Here is a 20,837-nt window from a genome sequence, read left to right as displayed (position 1 = left end):
CCAGTGCTTGGCCACCGGCAAGCGCAACACCGCAAAACCACAGAAGCCGATTCCCCCCGGGGCCTGGCCCCGCGGCAGCCCTACTCAGCCAAAGCAAAGGCTTTCTGCTCACTGCTGCCACTGTCCCAGCTGCAGCCGACTCTTTAGGTCAACAGGACAGATGGTGGTAATCCCTGGCCCAAAACATGTATGCTTCCTGCAGATCACAGCCCTGCACGGACTCCCGGCTGTCTACCTCCCACAGGGTTGTGCGTCCCCAGCTCCAGGACACGGCTGCACTGCCTGCCCCGTCCCTACCCCATTACCCCCTGGGGGACGCAGGACTGCACCCCTTGCGGGAAGGAGCCAGACCCTTCAGAGGTGGCCTGATGGGCAGCAGAGCTCCCTGCCAGCCTGCGCAGGGCAGAGCAGGAGCCAGCAGACCCAGCCAGGACCCCCAGCCCCCGTGGTGGAGGAGCAGTACCCACTGGCTGGTCCCAGCCAGAAGGAAGGAGCACAGGCCAGTAAACCCTCTCTCTGTCCCTGCGGTCCCCACATGGGGTACAGTGCTATCCGTTGCCAGGCACTGGCCACACAGCCCTGAGTGTGGCTTGGGGCAACACAGCCACTGCCAGGCTCATCCCCGCCTGCTGCCTGGCCACATACCCCCTTCCCTTGGCAAGCTGGGCAGGTAGGACAGTGGCCTGGCGGGCAGGACAGCACGTGCACGCTGAGGCGGCACCACACAGGCATTTCAGTGGCAATGTTGGACACAGTGGTTTGGTCCTTGTCCCCATCCCTGTGCACTCACTTCCACCCCTGGGCTGGACATGCAGACACACAGGCAGCCCACACTGCCAGGTGGCCCAGGGAGCTGGCCCAGGTTAAAACCAAGCCCATTTTGTCCTGATGGCTTTTAGCAGGAGCAGCTCACAGCTCTAGCTGTTCCTGTAAAGCAGAAGTGGCGATGAACAATGACAGAGGAGCAGGAATGATGGGCTGGGGTGGAAGGTCTGTAACCCAGCCCTATCAGACTGCACACACAGCCCTGGCCATACATGTGGCCTCTTAAATCCACCTCCCTGGGGTCTGCTGCTTGCACTCGGGCTGCTTCCCCACCTCCTTTGAGCCAGCCAGCTCCTGGTCTTGCACAGGAACAGTTAACTCTTAGGCAATTTTGAGTATGTAGCATCCCAGCTCTGTGCATCCTTGACTGCCCCCCAGGGAGAACATCTCTGTGAGGGGCTCCAGGCTCCCGCAGCAGCAGCAAGATGCAAGCAGCTGCCCTGGCCACCTGAGGACAGTCCCTCGAGCCTCCCAGCTTGGGCTCACTCCAGTACAAATCCAGAGTGGAGAACCACTTCCCAGACATCCCCTTTCCCTCTCCGACTGACCCATGCCTTAGTTCTCCCAAAGCTCTTCTCCATCAGACATGGGGCAAGTCCCTGTTGCTTCCTACCCCACGGTCCCCCCCCGTATCTGTCCCGGTTCCCAGCGAAGCATCAGTGACCACGGTCCTTCCTCCCAGGCTGCCCTCACCCTTCCCTCTGAGGCACACGCTTGGAGTCAGGCCCATGGGCAGCACCCCAGCCTACCCCCACAGGACCCCACCTCAGGGTGCATCTGGTTGAAGGAAGGAACAGAATCTGGAGAAAGGCAGAGTTGGCTGAAGACTCTGAAGCTTGCAGGACCTATTCCCCTGTGATGCAGCTGGGATCCATGGGCTCCGCATGCCGTGAGGGCACCTCACAGGAGCTGGCACCACTAATACAGGGCTCCAGGGATGTGGTGACTGCTGCTTTAATGAGGAGGGTGTCCCCAGAGCCCCATCACCACCCAGGGCCTGCCCCAAACCTATCCCAACAGGGGTGCCTGCAGACCGCAGGTCCTTCCCTGCTGGGCATGGAGACCCAGGCAGGGATAGCGTACAGCCAGTCCAGCCCCAGGCCCTCGGGGTCTGCAGAGCCCAGCAGAGCCCCCCGTGGGGCAGCTCAGCACCGAGAGCTGTCCATGCAGCCTCTCCCACTACGGGAAAGTGTCTCCAGAGCAGGAGCCAGGGGATGGTTGCAATGAGAACAGCCTCACTGGGAGGCACCGGGGATCCTGGGGGCTTCGCACACTCCCCCCGCAGTAACTCTGAGCACGATTGGTGCGTAGCCATAGGAACATCACTTAAGACAGTCACCTTGGTAACCACAGCTACACGCTCTCATGGAGCACGTGCAAGGCCCTGTGCACTCCTGGTCGGGGTCCCCCGATTCTGCACCCGTGTTGCAGCCTGCTACCTGCCCAGTCAGCAGGTCACACTGCCATGCGGGACCAGTGGGGACAGGGACAGACCTCTCCTCACTGGAGGCACTGCACCATCCACAGTACCATGACAGCAGCGGGAAATCAACACCAAGACCAGAGCAGGGAGTCAGACCCTTCCAGAGTCCCGTGGGCCAGCGTGGCCACGGACACCTCTGCCCGGAGGTGTGCACTGGATGGACTGCCATCTCCTCCTGTCCCACAAGTCACTGAAGCCCCATCAGCTCCTCATGTGGAGCCAGAGCATAAGGATCCCACACACACACACTCCCAGCCCATTGATGCAGGAGAGGAGCATGCCTGGCTCTGACACATGTGAGGACACAGCCAGGAGGAACAAGACCCTGGAGCCTGCCCCACCATGGACAGGCTGGCAGAAAGCACATCTGCTTCCTCCATCTCCCCACACCACCATTGGGCAGAACTGCAGGTAAGCACAGCCCAGGAACATGGTTCAGCCCAAGGACAAGTAAATCCAAGCATTAGGTTCCCACACCTCCCACCCTCATCTCAGCAAGCATCTCTGTATCCCTGCACAGTGGGCAGCAGGCACAGACCTACGGCAGCACAGCCAGGTGAACAGCCAGCCCCTCGATGTATGGGCGATGCCACGGCCCAGGCTGACGCAGCTTGCCATCCTGCACAGCTGTAGGGCTGCACAGACTTCAGGACTGCCCTGTACCTGTTGCAATCCTGCCCTCCGCCCTCCCGGCTCCAGCTTCCGAGGAGCATGACACAGCAAGAAGCAAGAAACCCAAGGACCTCCACGAATTACACAATCCACGAAGCAACCTGGACAGCCCTGCTGCTGCCAGGACCTACCGCCCCCTCATCATCGCCACCAGCGAGGTCCCATCACCATCCCTTCACTCAGCCTCACCTGCGATGACCTTGGCCCTGCCCCAGCACAGCCCCTGCACTGCCCCAGCACCCCAACCTTGCAGTCGCCCTGGCCTCCCTGCCAAAGCTCCAGACCTCAGCAGCAGAGCTCAGGGTCCAGGGCTGCCAGTGCTGACCCCATGTCTAGGAGTGTATATCTGACCTGTTCCCAGGGACTCGGTGCTGCCCAGGCGCAGACACTATCCAGAGCTGGTGTCGGGGTGGCTGCCACCCCAGAAAAACATCCTGCCACTGCAGGAGCCCAGGGCGCCCACTGATCAGCCAGCCTGAACACACTGCTCAGCTTCACCCGCTTAGCCCTTAGGTAATAGGATAACATTGCCTCCATCTGTTTGTCTGGGACCGAGACGCTAATCGCCTCTCTGGCACCCCTCCCCTCCCTGCACCCCTGCCCGGCCCTGCCTCCAGCCCTGTCCCACCTTGCAGAAGCAGCACAGGGCCAGCACAGGGCATTGCTGCTGCACTGGCAGGAGTCGGGGAGAGGTTCCAGGCAGCAGCTGGCCAGGCAGGCACAGTGGAGACAGAGCAGGGCAGGATTGAGGCAGGCTCCTGAATCAGCCACGGCCTCCTGCAGAGGCTGAGAAGCCTCTCCATGTCCCACAGACTTGGGCTTCTCCTGTATCAGGGAAGGACAGTCCTTCCCCTTCAGAGCTAGGAACAAAGCCCTGCAACAGGGATTGCCTACACAAGCCCAGCTCCACGGGGCCTCGCTCCCACTGGGATCTGCTATTCTGCTGCAGAAAGAGGAGGACCAGGTCAGAGTGCTGTCTTCTGTGGAATGATCTGCTTCAAGTGTTCAGAAATGATGCTGCCACAGCAATCAGATTTGGGCCCTGCAAATCATGGATGTGCTCTAGGAGCAGGCAGGACTGACTTCATTGAACACACAAGTCAGTAGAAGAATAGCTTGGATAAATGCCCACATCTCAGTACAAACACAATTCATCCCCACCGCACATATTCCAAGGCTGCACCTGCCCTGCATTGGCAGCCAGTGCTTAGACAACTGGCACAGCCCTGCAGCCCTGCGGGGAAGCACCCCTCGCAGCGCAGCAGCACCCTGAACCGCCTGGCACAGCAAGGCACGGCTCGACACAGTATGGCACAGCGACTCCCCTGTACGGAAACACGCAGCACAGCCCACGCAGCGCGGCCCACACAGCACAGCCAGCCCCTGCATGGAAACACGCAGGACAGCCCACGCAGCTCGGCCCACACAGCACAGCCAGCCCTGCACGGGCAGCCTGAATTATCTGGAGGATTTACAAGGTGAAGTGGCAACACATTTCAGCGGTCCTGGAATGAAGCTGCAGGCTCTGAAAAGAGCCTGCTGAAGCCAGAAAAAGCACCCACTATTCTTGTGCATTAGCATTTTATGTTTCCTTTGTTTCACCCTCTGGTTTCCAAGCCTTCACCCTGAAGCTTGACATACACTGCTTGCTGCACGCCACAGCTCAGCCTGCCTAGCGCACAGGGAGAAGGGGCTGGCTGAGGCTGGGACTTTCTGAGCCCCATCCTCACAGAGGTGTCCATATGGTGTGCACGTGCACAGGGGTCCCTGGCTTCTCAGCTCGTCCCTGCCCTGGGATGGGACATGGCAAACGTCTGCAGTGAATGGGGTTGGCAGGTCACAGCCTGGGGACGGGGGCAGAAGCTGGAGTCCTGCTCCTCTGCAAGCCCCAGCATTGGTTGCACTGGTGCACAGCGAGCAGTAGGTGGGAACACACCCTCAGGGACACGCTCCAGGTGTGCACACCTGGAGCAGGAACAGCGTCAGCCAGACCCTCCATTGGCAGGAACTAGCCAGTACTGTGCCAGGTAGGGGCTGGGGTCCTTGCTGGGCACCAAAAAACCCCTGTGGAGAGGGAAGAGAGAAGGCTGTTCAGAGGAGCACGCAAAGGCCAGGGAGTGCACAACTCGGGGCAGGAGACCGGGCCTGCCACCAAGCAAAGAACATAAGGCAGGTAGGGGACAGACCAGCCCCAGATCACGGGCAGACGTGTGTCATTCACCATCTCCCACTCCCAAAGCCCATGTCCCCCCTACTTTTCCCCCGCTGTGTCTTACAGCTCAAGCTGCTTCTCCACCAGCTGTGGGCAGTAGCTTCCCCACTCCCCTCTCCTGTGTTGTCCCTCATGCTTCCCTGCCCCCAGTATAGCTCTGGCTGCCCTTTTCTTCCTCTGTGCTAGGCTCTGGCCCTACCACAGTCACAGCAAGCAGCTGCTGCATCCCTCCCCTGCCTACATCCATTCGGTGCCCTGGGAAGCACGCGCTGCCCCTGCCCTTGGCCTGGCATCCTGGGGTAGGGGCACCCACCATTGCTTTGCTTCCCTTTGTGGGACATGAGCTCTGGCAGCCGCCAGCAATGGTGCTGCAGGTTCACTGTGCACATACGGAGCTGGCTGGCCTCACACCATGTCGCTGCAACTCCCCTCATGCCAGCCTGACAGCAGCCACAGAGGCAGCCTAAATGACTCAGTGCAGCCAAAGAAAATGCCTTTCACAACATGCTGCACATTCACACCCGGCTCCACCAAGACCTTGCCCTTGTCTGTGGAGCAGCGCACATGCAGCGCCCAGTCCGTGAGCACAGCTGTGGGGTGACCAGCTGTCAGCCATGATCACCAGCCACACCAGTGCTGGGGACGGGCAGTGCTTGCAAAGGGTCCGGTGTCCTCGGGCAGGGCAGTAAAAAGCCCCATTGCATGAGGCAGCATCTGAGCAGCCTAGGCTGGAAGAAGCACCCACACCAGTGTGATGTCCAGGAACCCTCCTGTCCTCTGAGGCCAGTGATACTTGTCCCAGACAAAGATCCTGGATCCCAGCGGGATGGGCCTAGGGGGATCCCATCAGAGAGGGCACTCTGGATCCCAGCTGGATGGGCCCAGGCAGACCTGGTTAGCCAGTCTCTCCCAGGACCTTTCCTCCTGATGCCTCCTCAAAGCACGTCATGTAGTAATGACCTACCCCTGACTCATAACTGCTCCTGCATTGCTTGCAGTCTGCCTAAACGCGTCCTGTCCCCTCCAGCCTGAGCCCTGCCAGCCTTTGCCAGCCCTCACAAGCCCTGATTCTGCCCTCAGCTCTCCACACAGCTGCCCCTGAGCACCGCAGTTGGGCCTCTGTCCCCACTGCCCCAGACAGGCCATCCCCTCCTGGGATAAGGCTGCAGGGCCCTCACCAGCCTGAGCCCTCAGCCCCCACCGCCTCCCGTCGGGAGGCCCAGGGCATTTCTGAAGGCAGAAAGGGAAGGACAGAACGGTGCTTACCTGAAACGACTCTCACGGGCACAGGGTCACAGCACTCCCTCTTCATCAACCTGCGGACAACAGAGAGCAAGGACAGCATCAGTGCAGCGCACCGCATGCATGGCCCCCGGGCGTGCTGCACCCATGTGGACAGCAGATTCAGCCTCAGGACAGGAGGGAGGTGTGGAACCCGCAGGGCTGGGAACAAGAGCATCCCCAGAGCAAAACTCCTACAGAACACCAGGGAGGGAGGCAAGGTCACCTTCGGCTTGCACCAACACCTGCTGCCCCGCCACAGCAGAGCGTCCCTGGCCTCCCTACGCAAGCAGAAGCACTGCGCCCCGAGCCCTCCTGCCCGCACAAGCCCACCCTCACCCCGTGGACAGGCACGTCTGCTGCCCCGCAAGGAGAGCCACAGGGGCTCTGCCCCTTGCCCAGGCAGGCCGGAGGACTGGCAGTCCCCTGGCTCCACTGGCCCCACAGCACGGCTTGGCGAGACCAGTGCGAGGGCAATGCAGCTTCCTGAGGGAACAGTCCGGGCCCGAGCACCAGGGAAGGTGGACGCAGCCACCCTGGGTCGGCGGGGGTCCTCAAGCACCTCTCCCACCCTGGGTCGGCGGGGGTCCTCAAGCACCTCTCCCACCCTGGGTCAGCGGTGGTCCTCAAGCACCTCTCCCATGCTGGGTTGGTGGGGATCCTCAAGCACCTCTCCCACCCTGGGTCAGCGGGGGTCCTCAAGCACCTCTCCCACGCTGGGTCAGCGGGGGTCCTCAAGCACCTCTCCCATGCTGGGTCGGCAGGGATCCTCAAGCACCTCTCCCACGCTGGGTCAGCGGGGGTCCTCAAGCACCTCTCCCACGCTGGGTCAGCGGGGGTCCTCAAGCACCTCTCCCATGCTGGGTTGGCAGGGATCCTCAAGCACCTCTCCCACCCTGGGTCAGTGGGAGGCCTCAAGCACCTCTCCCACCCTGGACCAGTGGGGGTCCTCGAGCGCCTCTCCCACCCTGGGTTGGCAGGGATCCTCAAGCACCTCTCCCACGCTGGGTCAGCGGGGGTCCTCAAGCACCTCTCCCACCCTGGGTTGGTGGGGGTCCTCAAGCACCTCTCCCACCCTGGGTTGGTGGGGGTCCTCAAGCACCTCTCCCACCCTGGGTTGGTGGGGGTCCTCAAGCACCTCTCCCACCCTGGGTTGGCAGGGGTCCTCAAGCACCTCTCCCACGCTGGGTCAGCGGGGGTCCTCACCTCAAGCACCTCTCCCACCCTGGATTGGTGGGGGTCCTCAAGCACCTCTCCCATGCTGGGTTGGCAGGGATCCTCAAGCACCTCTCCCACGCTGGGTCAGCGGGGGTCCTCAAGCACCTCTCCCACCCTGGGTCGGCAGGGATCCTCAAGCACCTCTCCCACCCTGGGTTGGCAGGGGTCCTCAAGCACCTCTCCCACGCTGGGTCAGCGGGGGTCCTCAAGCACCTCTCCCACGCTGGGTCGGCAGGGATCCTCAAGCACCTCTCCCACGCTGGCTTATCTGCTCCCAGACAGAGTCCTGGGCGGGACGCAGCCTGAGAGCAGAGGCAGGCTCGAGCTGAAATGCCAGCAATGCTAAGGGTCAGTTCCTCCACAGGGTCGACCCTCTTGTTCTCTTGTTCGGGACGAGCAACAGGGGACCAGGGCCCCATTGAGCCCACCTCTAGAAGACGACACGGCAAGTGCTCCAGGCTAAATTCAGGACAGCTACGGGCAGCCAGGAAAAGAGAAAAGTGTATCCATAATGTCTGTGCTCTTTTATGTGCTGGGAATGTGCATGCTCTCTCTCCTCGCTTCTCATTAAAGATCCTTTTTGGGTGAGTGGCTGAAATGGCTGCTCTGTTGTAGAAAATTAAAAATGTATGACTTGGGATTTCTTGGAGCACGCCTGTTGTGCTGCAGCTGGTGTCAGCAAGTGCAAGGTGCTGTGGGGGGAAGGGGCCGTGGCAAGGATCCCATTTTTGCAGAGAGCTCGCGGTGTGCCACACGGGCAGCTGGGGTGCCACCAGGCTTTAAAAATTTTATAAGATATACTCCAGCCTCCACTGGCAGAGGAATCACAGACACTATGATGCACCTGGAAAACTTAGCGGCTATTGTGTGCCTCTCTGTAAAATGACACTGCTGAGGTGCCAGTGGGGCCATAGCACGATGCTCCGGACACAGCTGCCACTGCCCCATTGACTCCTCTCTTGAGAAAAGCTCACAAGACACCTGTGCCATGAAAACAGAGCAAATCTACCACAGCTGTTTACGTAAGACCTAAACAAAATAGCACAGGGCATGTGTGTGGCCTGCTGGGACATTTAGTGACCGCAGTGAACTGAGTCTCCCTCCTGTCCCTTAGCACTGGAAATACCAAGACTGACTAGGGCCGGTGGGGGGGGCAGGGGACTGCTGTACCTGCAGGGACCTCAAACCTCAATGAGCACAGCCTTGCAGGCCTTAGGGCTGAGGGGTAACACCCCTGGGCACAGGGTGGCACAGGGTGGGACACCTACACTGCCTCCCTCCCATCCATGCACCATCTGAAATCCCTTGCTGCAGCAAGGTCCAAAGCCGGGCAAGGGCACAGACCAGCCCCAGCCCTCCCACCCCACCACTGTCAGCAGTGCCAGGAGACTTGTTTGCTGCAATTGGGAGGCTCAGATGAGGGGGTGGGTTGTGTGGTGCCACAGAGCAGGAACTCCCCATCCACTAAAGGCACCTCCAGCAGCTTGTGTTCCCAGCTCACCCCACTACCTTCGGGCAGCCTCAGCCCATGGACGCGGTGGGTTTGGGCTGGAGCTACACAGCATGGCTACAGCTACATGTCACCAAAGGTGGCATAATAACCAAACACCCCATCATGCCTGGTGGCCCAGCTCCACACCCTCTGGGCCTCCGCGTGGGCATCAGACAGACAGCTAACCAAACCACACACGCGCAGCAGTCATCTGGAGCACGGGAGCCTTCCATAAATACGCACCAAGGCCCCAGGTTGTGATGGCTGCTGGCACAGCCGCAGCACAATCCTGGGAAGCTGAGCTGTGAGCCCCCGGTGGCACCCTGTCCTGACCCAGCCAAGCACCAGCTGCACTTTACCACCATCCCCCCGGGTATGAGAGGGCTGGGGCAGCACAGGCAGCACCGCGAGCAAAATGGGCAACAGAGCCTGCGGTGAATAGGTGCCTGCACAGCCATCATCCTGGGCACAGCCCCACATGTCTAATGGGTGCAGGACTGGGCACCAGGGCTCCCTGAGAAAATGCAAAACCAAGGGCACTCAGAAACAGGAGGCAAGAATGACCAAAGGGCAAGAAAAACTGTCATAAGAAGAGAAAGGAAAGAGCGGAGATTGCTGCCTTAGAAGGAGGCAAATAGGAAGGGACAGGGATAAAAGGCTGTAACATCCTGAACAGTCTGCAGAAAGGAGACGACACTTCTGCTCTTTTCATCTCACAGCATGAGGGCAGCGGAAAATGTCATGGGATCTCACACTAAGAAAAGGAAATACTTTTCCGCATCGCCCGTAACTAGATAGTGTAGCTCACGGCCACAGGAAGCCCTTGAGGCCCAGAACGGCGCGAGTTCCCAGCCAGATCTAGAGATTTCTGCGGGTGAGGATACCAAAGTTACCAGCGGCAGCAATCTGGCGAGGCTGTGCAGCCCCCTCCTGCAGGCTCCACTGCAGCCTGCTGACGGCCAGCAGGATCACCCCTCAGCGCAGGCAGCTGGTCCCCGGCTCCCGCAACACCCGCTGCCCCTCTGCAGCCCCGGGGCAGTGCCAGAGGCGGGCCAGGCAGCAAGATGGTCCCAAAGGGTGGCTCTGAACTGCGGAGCGGCTCCCAGCACCGGCAGCAGCCTTGCTCGATCTCCAGCAGGATGGCTCTTCCTTCTGGCTCTCGTCCGCACCGACTCCATCCCACCCTGACCTCCAGAGCAGATCTGGGCCAGAATGACAACCTCCTGGGCTCCTCCTGAGCTGGGCCTCTCGAGCACCATCTTTTCTGTCCTCAGGTGACGAGGGCCCAGTAGAACATCAACCATGGGAATATACATGCAGTAACATCAAAGGCACCGATCTGCATGGGAAGCAACTCAGGAGATAAATTAAATACTTATAATATGAGCATCTCCTCCCAACCCTGATAACAGGCAAAGGAAATTTAAGTTTATTATTGGACCTGATAAATTAAACTCTTCACAGAAGAATAAATTATGTAGATGATCTGCGATGTATTTAGACTGCAGCTTGCACACCGCCAGGATCCTAGCCCTCACAGTCCCTGAGGATCCTGCTGTCTGTAGAGCCAGAGGGGCCTTGTTCAGACTAGCAGGGAGAGCTCCAGGGAGGTTGTTATTCCTCTTGCTCATGAATGGCAATTCTGCCTTTCACTTGTTTCAGTTTGACTCTTTTATTACGAATGTCCAGATTCCCTGCTTTTCATTCAGCTTCTTCCCTTTCCGGGATAAGAGGCAAGGACTGCAGACTCGCAATAAGCACAGCAGCTGGTTCGCAGCAGTTTAACAAACACGACATGATCAGAAATGACAAGTCAGTGGAAGTAAAACGGTCCGCAAGACAGAACTGGGAGCATCTGGAGACTCCCATCTCAGGAGGGTTGTGGGAATGCCTCTCTGTGCAGAGACATCCATGGGGTTATGATGTGGCAGATGGGATACACACAGATGCCTGTGATCAGGGTTCATACAGAGGGAACATGCCCATTTCTGCCTCCTGAGGTCTTCCAGGGCCCTGACCCCACAAAGGGACAATGCCACTTGGTCCCTCTCACAAGCATTGTCAAAGAATCCATTCCAGCTGCTCCAGACAAGAAACGCAGACAAAGCCTTCCCCAGCAATAGGGCAGCCACAAACCCGGGCCAAGGGCTCCTGTGCCATGGGCAGACACCACTGCACATCTCTGTGCAAGATCAAGCTCGGCCACTGGTCTGGCCACACCGCTGCCAAATTGCCACCATAGCACGGCACTGCCTGGCACAGCCTGGTCAGGCACAGCTGCTCCACATAGCCCCCACGGGCCTGTGGGACTCAAGCTGGAGGTGAGCAGACAGTCAGGGCGAGCTTGAGTACGGCTATCATGTCCCAGCCAGCTCCTGTCACAGCTCCAGGGATCTGCGACCCTGCAGAGGAGCAGGAGACATCAAGGAAGGGGTACAGCCTGCAGCCCCCAAGCCCCAGCATGCGATGTCCTGTATCCCCACGCATGCCGGGAGCTGTAGTCCCTTTCTACCAAGGCCACGAAACATTACATTATGCTTTAAGGACATGTCTGAGCCTCCGCTGAGCCTCCTCCGGGCAGGGGAAGGTCCCCCGGGCAGCCCTGCCTGTGGCCAGCTTCCGCCAGTGCTGAACAATACCGTCCAGGGCTGAGCACTTGCGGGGCCACTGCGTTTCCTGCCATTCTTTGCATTCCCCTGAGGATGTCTATAAAAAGCAGAAGAATCCAGACCTGGAAGTCTAAACCACTCCTTAAATAAGACAGGAATGCCAGCCTCTCCAGGGGCAGGGAGCCCCACAGTCCCCAAGTGGGGGAGCAGCTGTAGGGATGTGGGACACAGCCCAGGACCCATCGATTCTGTCCTGGGGAGAAGTGCAGCCCTGAACCAAATTGCACCTTCGGGTTTCTCAGTGCAAACGAGGCCCAGCCAACCACCAAACCCATCCCTGCCCACCGAGGTCTCTGCTGTTCTGGAGCTTGCAAAGTCATCCACCTTGCATGAAAGAGCAACCCAAAGAACCAGCTCCTTCCGAACGAGCAGCCCCTTAAAGCAGGGGCTGGGCTGGAGCATAACTGCCTGGCCCCGCCATGGAGGGCTCGTGGCAAGTCGAGGGTGCAGGAGGGTGTTTGTGGGGCGCACATCCTGCATATGTCTGGGGGCTCAGCTCTGCTTGGGGAGGGCTCACTGTGGTGAGAAGCTGGCACTGATGGTCCCCCTGCACTGTCCCAGGCTCTGCACAGCCCTGTTCCCACCCAAAGTCACCTGTGCAGTCACAACTGAGTCCATACAACACCCAGAATCACAAACTCACAGAGCTGCTGTCAGTGAGGGGAAAGCGCGCTGCTGCCAGAGAAGATTTTTCAATATTTAATGATAGAAGAGTCTCCTGATCGACCTGCTTCTTGGGTTACGGACGTCTCCATTCATTCGACTCCCCATAACGAGATGGGCAGCCTGACTACTGGTAGTGGCACAGACACCCCATCCCCTGAAAGTTTGGGCTGATCCTTGAGAGACTTCCACAAAGCCAGCACTGCCTCCCCTTCCCACGCTGCCAACAGGAGCCAAGACACTCATGAACCAGAGCTTTTGCCTGTTGTCACAGTTACAGCAGCTAAGCTGCATTTAGGAGTAGGATGGCAATTTACTCTTTGTACTCGTTTTAGCTGCACGACCTCCCCCTGCTCCAGGTCTGCCATGGCAGAGGGGATTCCCGCCCCACAGCACTGCCAGTCCCACGAGGCCACGGAGCCCCCGCTGCACCCCACAGCTCCTGCTCCTTGTGTCCCTAGTGCCACGGGCAGAGCCGGACCACCAGAACCCACCTCCGGGGCTAGCAGTCGGCGCTGGGCTGGGGAAGGAGGCAGGCAGAGGGGGCCGGAGGGGGCAGGGCGCAGCTGGTCCCCTTGCTGCCCAGGAAGGAACCCCTTCCCTGCCCCGTGGCTCTGCTCCCCTCAGCTTCTCCGGCTCCCCTCATAGCTTCTCCTTGTCTCCTGCACAAAGGGAGAGCGGGGCAGGAGCCAGGAGCTCTGCTGGGTGGCTCACCCTCCCGACATGACCTCTCAGTTTTGGCCCATCCCTGGAATACTCCTTGGTCCAGGAGGCAGCTGCCAGGAGCAGCTCCACTCCCACGGCCCCGGCCCTCACGGGAGAGCCCAGCTCTGCCCCAAATGCCATTTCCATCCCCTGGCCCAGCTCTGCAAAGCCCCACTGCAGCCACACGCTCTGTGCTGTGCTCCAGGGCAGAACCAGCTTGCCATCGCCCCCGGGCTCCTGCACTGCCCCCATCAGGGAGCCTCACCCCACCAGGATGCCCCAGCTTCACGCCCACTTTGCCGCGCTCTGTGAGAGGGGAAGGGGAGCCCAGCCTGCCACCCCAGCCCCCCTCCCCACTCCACGCACACCCCACAGCGCCGAACTCTGCTCCTCACCACGTGCACACACATGCCTCACCATTTGCCTATGCACTTACGCACTCCTGTGCGGAGGCAGCAGTAATAATTTTTAGCTGGTGGAAATCTCAACAGAATATTCTGTAGGGCTGCTTGTGTGTCTGTGTGCACCTCCAGAACACAACAGTGGTTTAAGTGAAGAATGCAGTACAAAACACAAACAATACAGCTACACATTATTCATATCATGATACTAACAATAATAAGAATATTTAGGTGTTATATGAATATTTAGGTGTTACATACTGTACAACAGAAAAAAAACGGTTATTATCTGAAAAAAGGACTTTGTAATATGGTCCTTTGTGCCTCTTTTTGCCCTCAGCTCCTTTTGCCACATACCTTGCAAGTTTGGCATAGTGAGCAAAATCTCCACAGAGGGCTACTGTGCAGGTGCAAAATGCACAAGAACTTTGTAATGCATTTAAGTGTTAATATAAAAAGAAACTATGGAAACTTGTTATGTATTGTCTCCATTACCTGCATGTGACCTGAGACAGAATGACAATGAAAGTTTTTAGTGACGTTTATAAAGTTCGGGGGGGGAAAGGCCCTACCGTGCCCCAGGTAGGAGCCATCCCTACCCCCACACTGCTCCCAGGCAAGTCGAGCCCCAAGCCTCATCGCCTGCACACAAGTAATGCCCACACCACGCACTGTGCCTCAGGCACAGTCCCGCAGTCCCGAGGTCTCTATCTCCCACTCACACTCTCAGAGCATGGGGTCTGTGTAACATCCACAGCTGCGTGGGCCGCAGCAAGCGACACTTGGCCAGCCCAGCAGACACTGACCAAGAGCAATTGCACATCCTGGGCAAAGGCACCCTCTGGGAGACCTAGACCAAGAGAAGACCAGAGCCCTGCAGAGGTCAGTGCCCAAGTCCTCAGCTTCTCTGCTTACAACCCAAAACTCTGGCACAAACACACAACGGCTAAAAGAACGCCTTGTATGCTAACACAGCAAGACATTTTCCCTCCATGCCTTGCTATAGGTATAGTTGCAAAGCTAGCCTCATGTTTGACTATGTTTCTCACAGATGCCTGACAGATGTAACCCTTACATCACCGAGGGCTTTGAGGATCCCTGTCCATAGACATCTAGGCAAGAAAGAGCAGGTACGGTTCCTGTTTAAATCCTATTTGCTTAAACCCATTGCTCCCTTCATGCTGGCATCCTGATTTACACAAGCATCCACAGGCACTCATAGGTACCAGTACCTGTGCAGTCAAACCCAGCTCTGGAGTTTCCTGCTTCCGTGACCCAGTTTTGGCAGAGTAGGAGAGTGGCAGACTCTCACTTTTCCAGCAGTTCCCCAAGACATCAGGGACAGGCAAAATTGCAAGCTGAGGCCCACACACAAGAACACAACCACGCAAATCCCACACACAGGACTGTCCAGTACACCCTGAGCCCAGAGAACAGCTCATTATCCATGACAGCCTGGGGTGGAGATGGCTTACTACACAAATTGTGCTTACACACAGATAACAGAGCACACAGAAAAATGGTGCACTGAGCGTCATGCATAAGTGTGTGCAAAGCCCTGAGGGTAGATTCACCCAATTATGCACAGATACAGAAGGACCACAAACAGACAAGTTACAAAAGCAATGGCACATGCTACAAAAGCAATGCCATGCCTTCACCAGAAGTCCCCCTGCCTACCTAAATGCTTCTGGACCATACCGTAGGTGTCATGGTCCCCATCCTCTGATGCACGCTCTGCCCATGTGCATGCTACCAAAAAGCAGGACTCCTGTTCCCCTGCACATACCCCCAACCACAAACCATGGCCCCTACTTCCCAGCATGTATGTGTCGCTGCAAACCACGGCATCTATCCCCAAGCACATTCAGCTCACTGCAAACCACAGCTCTTATCCCCCAAAATAGACACCCTCTACAGCCACAGCCCCTACTCTCCAGCCCACATTCCCCAAAGCATATCACAGCCCTTACTCCCCAGGAGGCACCCAGTTCCGATGCAAGCCATGGCTCCTATCCCCCAAGACATCCCACTGCAAACTACAGCTACGGCCACCCCACGCATACATCCCAATGCAAGCCACAGCCCTGTTCCCCAAAACACATATCCAACCGCTCACCACAGCCCCGAACTCCCAGGCTGGGCACCCAACCACAAACCATGGCCCAAATTCCCTGGCACAAACGCACCGGACTGCACACTGCAGCCCTGTGCCCAGCACATACGCCCCACTGCAAACCATGGCCCCGCCTGGCAGCACACCAATGCAAACCACAGCCCCTGCTCCCCTGCACGCCCCACGGCCCCTCGCCCCACGGCCCCCCAACGCCCCGCGCAGCTACCCCCCCGCACCCCACGGCCCCCACCCACCCGGGCACCCCCTGCACAGCAGCGCACAGCCCCCGGCCCCAGCTGGCGAACCCGCCGCCAGCCGCGGCTCCACCGGCACCCGGGACTGCTGCAGCCGCCTCCCACCCGCCGTGGCACCCGCCCCGGGCAGCCCCGGGTCCAGCCCGCCGGCGGGCAGAGCCCTCAGAGCCCTCCCGCCGGTGCCCCGGCGAGCCGGCGTTCCTCCGCCCGAACGCGCACCGGCGCGCCCGGACCCGGAGCCGGAGCCGGACCCTCCGCGGGCGCCCGGGGCGCGATCCCCGGGGCAGCGCAGCCGCCCGCTCCCCCGCGCAGGGATGACCACGCCGCCGCGGGCGTCCGGCTCCGCTCCGCGCACCGCGCTCCGCGCTCCCCGCCCCGGCCCCGCCGCCGCCCCCGCCGCGTGGGGCAGCCCGGCGCGGGCCCTGCCCCGGGGCCGCTCGTTACCTGTGGGGCGGCGGGCGGCGGGGCCCGAGCCACCATAGCCGCGGCGCGGCCGGGGGCAGCGGCGGCCGCCGGCAGCGGGAGAGGCGCGGAGCGGAGCGGGGCGGCGGGCGGGGGCGGCGGGGCCGGGGCGGGGAGCGGCGCGCGCGGCGGATTCTCCGCGAACTCGGCCCCCGCCGCCAGCAGCGGGTGTTAGTTTAAGGAGTTGTCATGGCAACGGGGAGCCGGTGCGCGCGGGAAGGGGCGGGCGGAGGGAAACTTCAGAGGCGGCTGCTCCGGCTCTGGCCCCGGCACCCGCACCGGGGGTCTCCGCCCCGCGCCCGCAGCCGCCACCGGCACCCCGGGCTCTCCGCTCCCCCGCTCCCCGGCGCCCCTCAGCGTCCCGCGCCCCGGCGCTCCCGGCGCTTCGGCCCCCCGGGGTCCCCCCGGTGCCCTCCGGCACCCTCCGCCCGCCGCGCCCGCCCCGGCCCGCGGGGACGCGCTCGGCCCCGACTCGGCCTTCCCCCGCCGGCGGCCCCGCCAGCGCCAGCCCCGGGACGAGCCGGCGGGCGGCGGCCTGCGGGCGGGGGCAGTGCTGGCCCCCAGCGCACCCAGCGTGGGGCACCCCACGGCCGCGCAGGCGGGCCCTGCACTCCCAGGGCCGGGCCGTGTCAGCAGGACGCCCCAAGAGCAGGGCAGGGCTCTTCATCCTGGGGCCCCGGCACAGCCACGGCCCACGGCCCAGCCCCACGGCTCAGCCCCACGGCCCAGCCCCACGGCCCTGCCCCATGGCATAGCCTGAACTGTCCCACAGCCGCAGCCAAGACCTGCGCTGCCAGTCCAGCCCCACTGCGCCCACAGCAAAGCACGGGGGCCAGCCCACCCCGCTGACCCCAGGGCAAGGTACCAGAACTGCCCCAGCTCTGCTGGCCCCACCGGGGATACCGGGCTGCCCTTCCCAGGGCTGTCCCAGCCGCACGGCCCCAGCACGGAGCAGAGGAGCCCCAGCCCCACGCTGCTCGGGGGCAGCCGGGCTCCCACAGCCCAGCCCCGGTGCCGTTACCTGGCACAGGCCCGCGTGCTCCTGCACAGGCTGCTCTGGCTCCTGGCGCCCGCGGAGCTGGAGCCTACAGGAAACCTGCGGCCGCCAGCTCAGCCCCTTTCCTGCCAGGAAGGGGACACCCCTGGCCCCCGCCAGGCTACCGCCCCCTCTGCGCCCTGCGTCCTGCCGCAGCTGGGCTGAGGCAGCGGCCCGGGACGCACGGACGTCCTGGGTCAGGGCCTCGCCACCGGGTCCTGCATGCACACACGTGGCTGCATGTGCATATGTTTGGGGTGCTGCGGGGTGCTCTGCATCACAGGGGGTCTGTGGCATGCACAGCTCTGGGGTCTGTGCACATCCGTGGGGGTCAGGATGTGCCTCCGCATCCTATCTGGGAAGCCAGGAAACACCTTGCCAGAGCAGAGATTCTCCCTTCCTGTGGGAGCGGTGCAGGCTGGGAGGAAACCCCACCGTGAGGCCAAGAGTGGAGCGCCGGCAGCACTGCCCACAGCAGTGCCGGATGGACAGACGGACAGACAGACAGGCCCTGGCCTGGGGCACTTGCTGGGGCACACAGACCGCCCTGGCCCATGAGGGTGGGACGAGCTCAGGCAGGGCCAGGGCAGCCGAGGCAGGGTGCAGGGCCGAGCCCGCGAGCACAGGCCCGGGTCACAGCGGTGCATTACTCCACAGCAGCACCCTTGGCATGGCTCTGGCAGGAGGAAGGGACCCTGCCCTGCCCAGCTGCATCTGCGCACCCAGTTGGGACACCCCTTCCCACCCTGCTGCCCTCCCTGGCGTGCCCCCATGCCCCCTCTACCTACCCAGCCTGGCGTGCCCCCATACCTGCTCCACCTGCCCTTCCTGGCATGACCCCATACCCGTTCTGGCTGCCCAGCCTGGCGTGCCCCGGCCCCTGCTCCGCTCAGCAGTCTCCATGCGCACAGCAGCAGCATGCAGCTGCAGTGCAGCACAGGGATGCGTGTCTGAGTGGGCTCAGCTGGAAGGTCAGGCGTGCCTTCAACGGCCTGACTGAGCCGCACAAGGACCCACGCCCAGCAGCTGCAGGGCCCCATGTGCCAGCTCTCCTGAATGTCATGTCCCGCTCCACGAACAGGCTGCTGTCTCATCCCAGGCAGCAGCTCTGTCTCACCTTTGGGCAGTGGGAGTCACCCTGCAGCAGTCACACCCGGCTCTGGGGAGCCGCAGGAGGGATGGACCCGTCCAGCCGGCTGCAGAACCTCGCAAGTCTCCTCCCCATCCATGGGGCAGCTTTCCAGTATCCCCTGGGACCTGCGCTGGCCATAGCTCCTACGCATCCCTCCTCCACTCTCCAAGGGGAGCTGCGGCCACCAAGGGATGTCTTCCTGCTGCTTTCCAGGTCAGCGTTGCCACCTCAGGGGCTCGGAAATAGCGTCCAGGCTCTGTCTGTGCCTTTGGCCTGGTTTTGATCATGAGATGTTTAGTTGCAATTCTTCGGGTATTTTTTAGCTCATGGAGGCAAACTTCCCGGATTTCCTTCACGAGCCTGGAGAGCTGAGAACGCACTGTTCCCATAAAGCTGACATGTTCCCCCAGTCCCATGACTCTGAGCGTTTTCTGAGTACTGCAGTGCTCACACCAGCAGTTCAGAGCTGGTGCTGTGATAGCGTCTGCAGCCCCACGGTGTTAGGAACAAGTCCCAGCTTCACTGGGGTCATAGGAATGGGACCAAACCCTAGACACGGGAGTGGGATGGGTACTGGGCTCACAGCCCTAACAACCCCTCCTAGGCAAAACGACACGTGAACAGGTCCTGGTGGAGATCAAGCAAGCAGATCCTGGCTGCACAGCACAGGGAGCAATTAAACTGCGAGGGACAGGGCTCAGTGGGGTAGTGTGGGGCAGAACCTCTTCCTTTTGGCCAGCAGCCCCCAAGGAGGGCAGAATGGGAGACCCTGTCCTAGGTTTCCCTAAGCTGTGGTGGGGCAGCCCACTCCTGAGCTCCTTTGCATCACAGCCCAGCTGTGATACAAGCAGCATCTGACATATTGAATGTGGCAGCTTCCCTTGAGACCAATCAAGTGTAAAATAGAGCCGGTAAGAGCTGGGAGAAGAGACATTGCTCGGGGGAGAACAGCCAACAGTGTGCTCAGCTTAGGGGATCTCTGCAGCAGTCAGCACGTGTAGTGCGGACAATGAGGAACCCCATGACAATGTCTGTACGTGCAACTGACCCACAACATGCAGAAAGCCGAAGGAGGTGAGCACCTCTGAGCCAGGGCAAGCCCAAGGAATGGGCCATCCCTCCTTCTGCCCCTTAGGGAAGTCCCAGCGCAGTCCTGTGGAGTGAACCCATGTTCGTGTCCATGCAGAGATGAGAAGCTTATGAACACAACCCTGAACAACCACAGCCCGTGCCGGTGCTGGCTGAGCCTCAGCCTCGGAAGAGATACATAGGTGTGACACCATGTGTGCAAGCACATAAGGCAGGTCAGTCTGGCATGCAGTCCGGGAGGTTGAACCAGCACACAAACAGCTTCTGGCGCGGTGAAGTGGGAGTCCCAAATGGGGGGCTCTGCAATGGGGCAGGTCAATGGCGGTGCACACAATCCTGGGGGATATGGGCACACCAGCCCCAGGGAGCAGGCAGCGGGCTCAACGCGGCTGTGGGGGGTCCCCACCTCGGGCTGGCGTGGGGCAGGGACTGCAGACGAGTGCTGTGCCTTGGAGCACGGGGCCTCAGTGTGCAGAACGGAGCTCACCGCCTGCGTTGCTTTCTCCAAAGGTCAGAGAACAAGTGCGATGCAAACGCTGGCAAGTGGGAAGCAGCAGGAAGCCGAGTCTCCCAGACAGGAGTGCGGAGCCAGGCGGAGGCAGGGCCCATCTGGTCCCTGCAGTCTGGCAGCCGGGAGGATAGTAGAGACCACGCAGGGGACCCGGGGGAGGCAGGGGAAGGGGGCAGCCACGGAGGGCAGCCGGAGCTGCCCAGCTCTGGCAGAGTTTGCCCCCAGGCGTGCCAGGGATCCCCACAGTGCAGGGCTGGGAAACCAAGTCCGGCAAAGGAGCCACAGAAACTCCATAGGCACTTGTCTTCTGGGCAGTGGCGTAAACCCCACAAGGAAGGAGCTGGGATGATGACCATGGAAAGGCCAGAGGACCAGAGAGCCAGGCAGACGTCGGGGGCTGCGGCAGGCATCCAGGTGGCAGCTTCCTGCCCACCATCAAGCAAACACGGCTGCTATGGCTTCACGTGGGGATGCTACGCAACGCCCAAGGTACAGGTCTCACTGCAGTGAAGCAGAGGCAGGTGGTATCTCTGAATCTCACACTCAGTGCATGAGCTGTGCTGCATCTGGAGCAGACAACTGCCTTCCCCACATCCAGACTTCTGTAAGTGCGCTT

The sequence above is a fragment of the Calonectris borealis genome, chromosome 1, assembly GCF_964195595.1.
Source record: "Calonectris borealis chromosome 1, bCalBor7.hap1.2, whole genome shotgun sequence".
Taxonomy (NCBI): Eukaryota; Metazoa; Chordata; class Aves; order Procellariiformes; family Procellariidae; genus Calonectris; species Calonectris borealis.
Note: the sequence above shows the minus strand (reverse complement) of the source record.